The sequence below is a fragment of the Theropithecus gelada genome, chromosome 5 (genome assembly GCF_003255815.1).
Source record: "Theropithecus gelada isolate Dixy chromosome 5, Tgel_1.0, whole genome shotgun sequence".
In the NCBI taxonomy this organism is placed as follows: Eukaryota; Metazoa; Chordata; class Mammalia; order Primates; family Cercopithecidae; genus Theropithecus; species Theropithecus gelada.
This window is the reverse complement of record NC_037672.1, coordinates 146,909,576-146,920,250: the sequence shown is the minus strand read 5'-3', so window position 1 is coordinate 146,920,250 and position 10,675 is coordinate 146,909,576. Positions and strand designations below refer to the sequence as shown.

The following is a 10,675-nucleotide window of genomic DNA, read 5'->3' as shown; positions in this document are numbered from 1 at the left end:
GGGCAGGGGAGTTATTTTCCCACTTTCACTCACCACTCACCACAACACTTCTGACACCAGATGCATGTGGGATTTTCCCCACAAACCAAGCAGCTCTCCAGCGGACACCAGCTGGGTTGTCTTCTAATTCAATTCAATTCTGACACTATCTGCCTGGAGGTAGCCCCAGACCCACAGGTTAAGGGGGTTCAATCACAGAAGACTCTTCCCTACTTCAAATTCCAATCACAAGTTCCAGGCTGTGACCTATATTTCTGACCTACCATTTATAAATCAGGGTTCCCATGACCTTCAACTCAGTTTGAATAATTGGCTAGGACTACTCACAGAACTCAGGGAAACACTTTACTTACATTTACCAGTTTATCTATCAATAAAAGATATAATAAAGAATACAAATAAAGAGAGGCACAAGGCAAACTCTGGAAGGACTGAACACAAGAGCTTCTGTGCCCATTTACGTGGTTGTGCCACCCTCCCAGCACATGATGCATTCACCAATCCAGAAGCTCTCCCAACCTTATAGTTCAAGGATTTTTATGGAGGTGTATTAACTCCATTTTCAGGCCCTCTGTCTGCTCTAGAGAATGAGGCGTGAGGCTGAAAGCTCCAAGCTTCCAGTCATGGCTTGATCATCCTGGTGACCAGCCCCCATTTAGGATCCCAGCAAAAGTCACCTCATTAGAACAAAATATGCTCTTATTACCCAGTAAATTTCCAGGGATTTAGGAGCTCATTGTCAGGAACCAGAATCAAAGATCAAATATTAGAACAAAAGATTCTCCTAGCACCCCTTTCACTCAGGAAAACACAAGGATTTTAGGAACTCTGGGCCAGGGGCTGGGGGCAGTTACATATATGTCTTACTATTTCACAGTAGTCCAAGGATTTAATCCCCAACCAAACAAGCCTCAAATATAAAAATATGGGAAAAATTTGCACTTCTAAAAAGTCAAAGAATACATTTCCCCCTAAGCCCTTCTGGAAGATGATGTTAGAGAACAAACAGCAACCGAAAGGGATGAATAGAGAACCTCCAATAAATAGAACTGACAGCATTGATTCTACCTGTAGGACTAAAATTAAAGTAAGTCTAAAATGGCAAAAGTACTTGCTATTTTTCATGGCTAGCATATATATTTAATAATTTAAGAGAAAAATAATTAGGCTATATTGGGAATTCAGTTTTGTTGTATTCTGCATCCAGACTAAAGAACTTTTAGGTTTCTTTCTCTTAGGATCAAGTTCAAATTATATAAAGCTTTTATTTGAATAAGACATTAGCATTACAACTGCCATAATTTTGAGCTGATCCACAGTTAAAAAAAATTTTTTTTTTTTTTACAAAAGCCGTATGTCTGCATTGTAGAAAGTTAGAAAGTTCAGATAAGCAAAATTAAAATATCATATTTCTAACACCAAGAGATTACTATTCTTAACTTTTTACTGTATATCCATGTTTTATGTGAAACTGTTTCTCTTAAAATTTATTTTTTGAACATTCAGTTGGAAAAAATGTTTTTTCTCTATTAAAATAAATCTATTAACCGTATTTTGTGTCTGTGTTCATGAAAAAGTAAACTCTAGTGTAAAGAGAAACCCAAGAGATGGCGCAGATAAGCAAAAAGAGAAAAAGACTTGAACGTCTAAGGAAGTACAAATTCATTTGATGGTGAATTGCTCTCTTTTATAGATAACTTCATGAGCATCCACAGACTCTGCTTAGCAACACAGCTGGAGGTTATCAGTTCAGACAGTCTAGAGAAAAATGTCCAAATTACTTCTCAACCAAAATGGAAATGTTTTCCAAACATTGCAGAACAGGAAGAAGCCCAAAGAATGAGTGGGAGCAGCAAGTCTAAAATATAAAGGAAACAATTCATTCTGTAGTTCCAGTCTTTAAATGACAATAAAATTGGCCTTTCCTTTTTTGCCTGGTCTTCTTCTAAGCACCTCACATTATTACTGTGTTTTTTTGTAACGTTATCAAATAAAATTGTTCCTCTATATTGCCATCAGTTTTTATTGGGTAGTATATGATAAATGAGACACTCCTGATAAATGATTTTACCTAAGGAGGAAGATAGCTCAAAACTGGCTTTGTAAAGATAGGATTTACAGTGGAAGTGGAACAGGTTACATACAGCAAGGCCTTGAATGCCAGGGTTTTTGCTTTGGATGGAAATGTTTCTGAAAGGCAATGGTAAATCTTTGGAAATTATTGCTTAAAAGAGAGTATATGACCAAAGCAGAGTGGCGTACTTTTCTTCTGTAATTATTTGATTTTGATACCTCCAAAGTTAAACTAGCTTTGTAACATGGTTGGGTATTAAAAGATAGAATGCATGATACTGAATTAATTGTGAGAACTTCAGTGGGCCCAGGTAAATATAATCATGAAAAAAGTAAGATTGTTTGAAGACTATAACATTTCATTCTGATGCAAACTTATGACTTTGTCATTTTACTAATTTTGCGGCTTGGGGCAAATTTTCTAATCTATGAGTTTTAGCTTTTATATCTTTAAGATATTAAAAGTATTTTATTTTTTCTATGCTATTATTGTAAATGAATTTATTTTCTTGACTTTCTTTTTAGCTAGATAGTTATTAGTGTAAAGAAATGTAACAGTTTTAAAAATTTTTTATGATTAATTTTTATTTTATTTATTTATTTATTTATTTTTGAGATGGAGTCTCTCTCTGTTGCCCAGGCTGGAGTACAGTGGCATGATCTTGGCTCACTGCAACCTCTGCCTCCTGGGTTCAAGGGATTCTCCTGCCTCAGCTTCCTGAATACCTGGGACTACAGGCTCCTGCCACCATGCCCGGCTAATTTTTGTATTTTTTGTAGAGACAGGATTTCACCATATTGGCCAGGTTGGTCTTGAACTCCTGACCTTGTAATCTGCCCACCTTGGGCTCCCAAAGTGCTGGGATTACAGGTGTGAAATTTGTATTTTTTATTTTGTTCACAGGTACATGTGTAGGTCTGTTACATAGGTGAATTTGTGTGATGGGAGTTTTTTGTACAGATTATTTCATCACCCAAGTATTAAGCCTAGTATCCATTATTTATTTATTTTTTTATCTTTTCCCTCCTCCCACCCTCCACCATCAGGTAGGTCCCAGTGTGTGTTATTCCCTTCAGTGTGGCCATGTGTTCTCATCATTTAGCTTCCATTTGTAAGTGAGACCATGCCGTATTTGTCTTTCTGTTCCTGCATTTGTTTGCTATAGATAATGGCCTCCAGCTTCATCCATGTCCCTACAAGGACATAATCTCACTCTTTTTTTGTGGCTGTATAGTATTCCATGGTGTATATTTACCACATTTTCTTTATCCAGTCTAACATTGATAGGCATTTATGTTGATTCTCTGTCTTTGCTATAGTGAACAGAGCTGCAATGAACATACATGTGCATGTGTCTTTATGATAGATATTCTATCTTTATGATAGAATGATTTATATTCATTTGGGTATATACCCAGTAATGGGATTGCTGGGTTGAATGGTAGTTCCATTTTTAGTTCTTCGAAGAATCATTACACTGCTTTCCTCAATGATTGAACTAATTTACATTCCCACCAACAGTGTATAAGCATTCTCTTTTCTCTACAACCTTGCCAGCATCTGTTGTTTTTTTGTTTTTTTAATAATAGTCATTCTAATTGGTGTGAGATGGTATCTCATTGCAATTTTTATTTGCATTTCTCTAATGACCAGTGATGTAATTTTTTTAAATGTTGATTTTGTGTACTGCAAATTTACTAGTTGCAGAATGTTGTTAAATTTAAACCTTACTTTTTTTAAATATTGATTTTGTATACTTCAACTTTACTAGTTCTAACAGTTTTTTTTTTTTTGTGGAGCTCTTAGGATTTTGTACATATAAGATCATGTCATCTGCGAGCAGGAATAGTTTTACTACTTCCTTTCTGATATCTAAACCAGATGCCTTTTATTTCTTTTTCTTAACCGATTGCTCTAGTGGGGACTTCAGGTACTATGTTGAATATAAGTGGCGATAGTTGATATCCTTGCTTTATGCTAGATCTTAGAGGAAAAGCTTTCATTTTTTTCCATTGATTATACTGTTTGTTAGCTGTGGGCTTTTCATAAATAGCTTTTATTGTGTGAGGAAATTTCCTTCTATACATATTTTGTTGAGAGTTTTTATCATGAAAGGATGTTGAATTTGTCAAATGCCTTTTCTGCATCTATTGAGATGACAGTGATTTTAATCCTTCATTCTGTTACTGTGGTATATGACAGTGATTGATTTGTGTATGTTAAACCAGCCTAGCATTCTGGGGATAAACCCCCCTTTGTCATAATTTATAATTCTCTTTTTATGTTGTCGAATTCAGTTTGCTGATATTTTATTGAGGAGTTTTACATCTATGCTCTTCAAAGATACTGGTCTATAGTCTACTTTTCTTGTGGTATCTTTGTTTGGTTTGGTATCAGGATGATGCTGGCCTCATGAAATGAGTTAGAAACATTTCTTTTACTTCTATTTTTTTGAAGGGTTTAAAAAGAATTGGTATTAATTTTTCTTTGAATGTTTGGTAGAATTCAGTGATGAAGCTATCTGGTCCTTGGCTTTTATTTGTTGGGAGGACATTGATTACCATTTCAATCTCCTTATTAGGTATTAATCTGTTCAAGATTTTTCTTTCTTTTTGATTCAGTCTTGATAGGTTGTATATTTCCACGGATGTATCCATTTTCACTTATACAATATATTGGCATATAATTTTTCATAATAGTCCCTTGTGATCTTTTAAAATTTTTATTACTGAGATATCCATTGTAATGTCTCTTCTTTACTTTCTAATTTTATTAACATAACCAAAGAGGTGACAGATTTGTTATCTTAGTCCATTAGTGCTGCTGTGACAAAAATACCTGAGACTTAGTAATTTATAAAGAATGAAAAGCCTCAGGCACCCTACTCTAATTGGTGAAATCTGTGGCATGGGCTGCAGCAAGCAAAGATTTGTCTCATGGAGAAATCTATTTTTCCAAGGTCAAGGAACCAGCTGGTTCAGTATCTAGTGAGGGCCTTTTTCATTGATAGCATCTTCTCACATTGGCACTCTCACATGGTGGAAGATGGAAGAGTAAGACAGGTGAACACTCCCTGAAGCTTCTTTTATAAGGGCATTAATCTATTTATAAGGTCAGAGCCCTCATGACTTAATCATTTCCCTAAAGGCCTCAATTCTTAATATAACCACATTGGAGATTCAGTTTCAACATGAATTTTGGAGAGAATATCACATTTACACCATAGCATCTATACACTGAAAACTATAACACACTAATGAAAGAAATTGAAGAAGACACAAACAAATAGAAAGATATCCTGTGTTCATGGATTGGAAGAATTGATATTGTTAAAATGTTTACACTATTCAAAGCAATATATACATTCAATGCATTCTTTATCAAATTTCAATGGCATTTTTCATAGAGATGGAAAAAACAATCCATATAGAACCACAAAAGGTCCTGAAGATTCTAAATTTCATACAGAACCACAAAACATCCTGAAGAGCCAATCTTGAGAAAGAAGTACAAAGTTGGAAGCACCATACTTCCAGATTTCAAATTATGTAACTGCATGTATAGTAACCAAAACGGTTTGATACTGGCCTAAAAACAGACATGTAAACCAATGGGACAGAATTGAAAGCCCAGAAATAGACCCAGGAATATATAGTCAACTGATTTTCAACAAGAGCACCAAGAATATATAATGGAGAAAAGATAGTCTCTTCAGTAAGTGATGTTGGGAAAACTGGATAGTCACATGCAAAATCATAAAATTAGACCTTTATCTTATGCCACACACAAAAATCAACTCTGAATGGATTCAAGTAAGACTTGAAACCATAAAACTTCTAGAAGGAAACAGGGGAAAGGCTCCTTGACATTGGCTTTGGAATGTTATTTTGGTCATCATACAGGCAACAAAAGCAAAGATAAACAAATGAAACTATATCAAACTGAAAAGCTTCACACAGCAAAGAAAACAATCAACAAAATGCAAAGGCAACTGACAGATTGGGAGAAAATATTTGTAAACCACATTCCTGATAAGGTATTAACGTCCAAAATATATAAGGAACTCAAACAACTCAATAGCAAAAAGTCAAATAACCTGATTAAAACATGGCTAAAGGTCTTGAATAGACATTTTTCCAAAGAAGACATAAAAATGTTCAACAGGTATATGAAAAGATACTCAGCATTGCTAATCATCAGGGAAATGTAAGTCAAAATCATGGCGAGATATCCCTCAAACCTGTTAGGACGGTTATTATGAAAAGATGAAAGATGACAAGTGTTGGGATGATGTGAGCAAAAGGGAACCCTAGTATACTGTTGGTGGGAATGTAAATTGGTACAACTATTGTGGAAAACAATGTGGAGATACCTCAAAAATTAAAAATAGTACTACTATATGATCCAGCAATCCCTCTTCCAGGCACATATCCAAAGGAAATGAAATCAGTACCTTGAAAAGGTATCTGTTCTCTCATGTTCATTGCAGCTTTAGTCACAATGACCAATATTTGAAACCAACCTAAGTGTTGACTGACGAATGGATAAAGAATTTGTGGGGTGTATATATATGTATACACAATGTGATATTATTCAGCCTTAAAAAAGAAGGAGGTTCTGCCATTTTCAACAACATAGATGAATATGGGATACATTATGCTAAGTGAAATAAGCCAGACACACACAAAAATACTGCATGACCTCATTTATATGTGGAATCTAAAAAAGTTGAATACATAGAAGTAGAGAAAGAATGATGGTTACTAGGGACCCGAGGATAGGGGAAATGGGGACATGTTGGTCAAAGGGTTCAAATGAACATTTCTATGATGCATAAGTGCTGGAGACCTAATGTACACCGTGGTGACTATAGTTAATAATGTATCATACACTTGAAATTTGCTAAAAGAAGGGATCTTAAGTCTTCTCACTATGCATATGCAAAAGTAATTACATGAGGTGATGGATATATTACTTGCTTGTGGTAATCATTTCACAAGGTATATGTGTATCAAATATGTGCATCAAATCATATGCACATATTTGCAAGGTATATGTGCATCATATCAAATATGTGCAAGGTATATGTGCATCAGTGTACACCTTGAATAGACACAATTTTTAAATTTGGCAATTATGCCTCAATAAAGGTTAAAACGTGGAAAGTAATGTTCATTTCACAGGATTGTTAGAGTTGAGACAATATCTACAAAGCACTTAATACAATGGCAACCATATGTAATAGGTGCTTATTGAATGAAAAGTAATTCCAAACCCCAAAACAAACAAACTGAGGGGTAAATTTTATGAGTAGAGGAAAGTTAATTGAAAGGAATACAGGGCCGGACGCGGTGGCTCAAGCCTGTAATCCCAGCACTTTGGGAGGCCGAGATGGGCGGATCACGAGGTCAGGAGATCGAGACCATCCTGGCTAACACGGTGAAACCCCGTCTCTACTAAGAAATACAAAAAATAGCCGGGCGAGGTGGCAGCGCCTGTAGTCCCAGCTACTCGGGAGGCTGAGGCAGGAGAATGGCGTGAACCCGGGAGGTGGAGCTTGCAGTGAGCTGAGATCCGGCCACTGCACTCCAGCCTGGGCGACAGCGCGAGACTCCGTCTCAAAAAAAAAAAAAAAAAAGAAAGGAATACAGGATCCTTCCTTCTTTCGTGTACCAGAGACACTTGCACTTAACGACTGTACAAAAATAATTTCTGTGTCTGTCCCCCCTCTACAGACTGTGAGAGTTTCAAGATGGGAGAAGGTATTTATTGTTATGTACTCATACCTAGGACCATTGCTGACACGTAACACATAATCAATATTTGTTGCAGTGAACTGAACTGAAATTGACCACCACTATCTGTTTCTCTCTGCATGCTACTATATTGTGGGAAAATAGCTGAACAACTATTCCCCAACTGTGGAGTATGTTTGTGATTTTCTGACTTAAAATAGGAAGTATTTGATGTACATAAAATTCAACTTCCGGGAGGGCTCTGGGTGATACCTCAAAGGGAGAGATGTCATCTGAACCTGAGAGTGGAAGGACTTCAGGACTGCTTTGAGGTCAGACATGTTATGTATTAAGATGTTCTGGACTGAGAAAGCAAAAAATGTGTAGAATATGAATCTTAAATGGACAAATCCCAAGGACTCTGCTTCAGTGATGTAAAATCAAGCTGTTTCTCACACAGGCGAGTTCTGCCTGAGAGGCTGATTGGGGTGAATGACAGCAGGGAGTTCCCTTCTTCCTTCCAGGTGTGCTAGGTGCTGAGTTACAAAGGTGAATCTCAGCTTCTGCCCCTGTGGGCTAGTCTAGTGTGACAATGAGGATGTGCACCACCTTTACAATGTTCTACCTAGTTTTCACCAAAATAATCCTTAATGTTTATAGGTTTCTTAAAAATTTTTTTTGGCCGGGCGCGGTGGCTCAAGCCTGTAATCCCAGCACTTTGGGAGGCCGAGACGGGTGGATCACGAGGTCAGAAGATCGAGACCATCCTGGCTAACACGGTGAAACCCCGTCTCTACTAAAAAATACAAAAAACTAGCCGGGCTCGGTGGCGGGCGCCTGTAGTCCCGGCTACTCGGGAGGCTGAGGCAGGAGAATGGCGGGAACCCACGAGGCGGAGCTTGCAGTGAGGTGAGATCCGGCCACTGCACTCCAGCCTGGGCGACAGAGCGAGACTCCGTCTCAAAAAAAAAAAAAAAAAAAAAAATTTTTTTAGCCCTTTTTCTTCTTGCCCCGAGCATCATTGTGTTTCTGGCTTAGCCAAAGTTTTCCTCTTGCCCCGAGTCTTGTCATCGTAGTCCTGGTTCAACTTCCACATTGCCAAATTCATAATAAATTAATATAATGGTCATTTCAGAATGGAGGGGATTATTGGTGAATTTAATTTCATTTCTTTTGGCTTTTCCTTAATTTATTTTTTATTAAAAAAAATGTAATGCTTCACAAATTTTCATGTCATCTATGTGCAGGGGCCATGCTAATTCTTCTTTGTACTGTTAAAGTTTTAGTATATGTGCTGCTGAAGCAAGCACTTCTTTTTCTATCACCTCCAAATGGGCATTACTTTTGCAATTAGTTAAAGAAGTTATTGAGAAAAAAAGAAAATCATCAACTTGCCCTGAAAAGTCCTAATTATCTTCCTTTAAACATTTAAACTCATATAATTGTATTAACATTTTAACAGAGAAAATCTACAACCCCCCCTCCACCTCCCACCTTCTGAGACATTAATGTGTTACACTCCACGGTTTTTGGGAGGTGGCATCTCTCCAGAGAATACAGGATGGGGGAGTTACCCAAGGGTTGGCACAATTTACGCTGAGTGAGATCATTGCTCCATCTGAGGGTTCTTCACAGTCCAGAATGTTGAGAGATGCAGGACTCACTCCAAATGCCATGTGAATCTGTGGGCTGTGACCCAGTAATCACGTATCCCAAGAGGGGCTGTTAGATATGTTTTAAGAAGCCAGTTGGTATTAATTAATATTATTTTCTTGTCAGCTGCTTCTGACACTTCATAAAATTATTCATTAGCTAGTTAGCTCTCTTCTCAATTCTCTTTACTATGTTTGCACTAATTTAATTTGGAATTGTTACAACCGTTGCCACAATTTTCAGTGTGGCAAAATCTTAATCATTAAATCCAGGGACCTATAAAAGTTCAAGATGACAGAATATTAGAAGTGTGTTTAATAGACTTCCTCTGTGCAGCAGATACGAACTGGCTATAGCAGTTTCCTCTTTTACAAGGGGATATGTTTCAAGACCCCCAGTGAATGCCTAAAATCATGGATAGTACCAAATCACATATATACCATGGTTTTTTTTTTTTTTCTATACATACATACCTATGATAAAGTTTGATTTATAAGTTAGGCACCTTGGGAGATTAATAATAGCTAATAATAAAATAGAACAATTATAACACTATGCCACCACCACTACTCTTGTGCTTTGGGGCCATTATTAATTAAAATAAAGGGTACACGAACACAAGCACTCAGATACTGCAACAGTTGATCTGATAACAGAGAGAGCTGCTGAGTGCCTAGTGGATGGGTGGCCTCTACAGCATGGATACACTGGACAAAGGGATGACTCGTGTCCCAAGTGGTATGAAACAGGACAGCTTATGATTTCATCATGTTACTTAGAACAGCTATCAATTTAAAACTTATGAATTGTTTATTTCTGGAGTTTTCAATATAGTCTTTTAGGACTGCAGTTGACTGTGGGTAACTGAAACTGTGGAAAGCAAAACTGAGTATAAGTAGAAACTACTGTATTTCTAAACTCAACTTTCTCTTTTCATTCAGCTCCTCTTAAACCTGTAAGTACTCACCAACCTTAACATGGAATACTAGAGTATTAAAATGAGTGATGATGGATGGGATTAATTTTGAGTACAGGCCAAGGCTGAAGTTACTTTCCTTAGCAATAAGCATCCTCACCACCCCTGACCCATGGTTACTCAACTGTTTATAGTGAAAAATTTTTTGATTTTAGTTTAAATTACAAAGAAAAGTTGTAGACTCTCCTTCTCGTATTTATGGCCCCAGGAGAGATTTGAACAATCTGCAAATAATTG

At 36.9% G+C, this 10,675-nt stretch overlaps 1 non-coding gene across 1 annotated transcript; it reads right to left on the bottom strand.

Moving 5' to 3' along the window:
- Nucleotides 1-9,011: 9,011 nt before the first annotated feature.
- On the bottom strand, nucleotides 9,012-9,119 carry LOC112625543. The gene has a single exon (XR_003119635.1). It is a non-coding gene; the product is annotated as a U6 spliceosomal RNA (small nuclear RNA).
- Between the last annotated feature and the right edge of the window lie 1,556 nt (nucleotides 9,120-10,675).